General features: G+C 43.6%; 1 long non-coding RNA gene across 1 annotated transcript; it reads right to left on the minus strand.

Moving 5' to 3' along the window:
- Positions 1-385: 385 nt before the first annotated feature.
- LOC112450440 lies at positions 386-677 on the minus strand. Its single transcript, XR_003039070.2, has 2 exons — positions 537-677; positions 386-446 (listed from the first exon to the last, which is right to left on the minus strand). It is a non-coding gene; the product is annotated as an uncharacterized LOC112450440 (long non-coding RNA).
- Between the last annotated feature and the right edge of the window lie 369 nt (positions 678-1046).

The following is a 1046-nucleotide window of genomic DNA, read 5'->3' on the forward strand; positions in this document are numbered from 1 at the left end:
TTTACAGTGAATTTCCCCTGACAGTTACCAAAACATCTCATGAGCCACATTACAGATTCTATTAACACTTTCAGAAAACCATTGAGTGTACATCTAGAACTGACTCACTTTTGGAGTCAACCCAATTCAAGATGGCTGCCACTGCCAACTCAGCATAGAAAACAGAAATTGCTATAACTAAGTCAATTTCACAGATACTGAGATAAAAATTGTTGTGGTTGACAATGAGCATCATTCCCAAAACATATTTAGCTACACATTGCTCAGTATTTTTGTTTTTATTTTTAGGATAATCATCCCGAGTACAGAAACACAGCGGTATCTGTCATGAACCCAAGGGTTTCTGTCCAGAGAGCGAAATCAAAACCACACACGAAGACGAGGATAAAGGTAAGTGCATTTATTTACAGGTGTGACTATGTACAAGGATCTTTTCCTGAAGGAGTCTGCAAGAGAAGGAGAACTGGGTGAGTCTCGGATACAGCTCTGATTTCCAAGATGGTTGCGAAGGTTACAATGTCTCTTTGTTTGCTTACAGGTCCTAGCGGGAGGTTGCGGCGTCGAGGAGGAGCAAGGCGGTTCCAGTGGTTTCCAAAGAGGAGCCAGGTAGCAGCGAGGTAAGTATCCGTGAATATCCAGGTAAGTGGTTCTTCCGACCCGTAGTCGTGGCGTGGCAAAACCTGAATCGTAGGCACAAACAGAGAACGTGAGAAACTTAAGAGCATCAGTTAGGTTAGACACTGTGGCGGAGAATCTAACCCAGAAGGTTTGATGCTCCAGCGAAGATATGATCCCAGCCTGCTGCTTAAGTACCAGCTGGTCTCATCAGTGGGAACTGGAACACCTGTGGATGAATGATTAGTGGCACTGCCCAGAAGGCGGAGCCAAACCCAGATCCTCACAGTATCTGCTTCCTTTCTACTTACAGAGCGGTGCCTCTGTGAATGCATAGGCTGTGAACTGTCTTTGAGATTGACAAACATGTAAATAAATAAAAAAAACAGGCAAATACTGTATGTCACAGCATAAGTGTTGTATCTAACTTA

Source organism: Kryptolebias marmoratus, linkage group LG15, assembly GCF_001649575.2.
Source record: "Kryptolebias marmoratus isolate JLee-2015 linkage group LG15, ASM164957v2, whole genome shotgun sequence".
Lineage (NCBI taxonomy): Eukaryota > Metazoa > Chordata > Actinopteri > Cyprinodontiformes > Rivulidae > Kryptolebias > Kryptolebias marmoratus.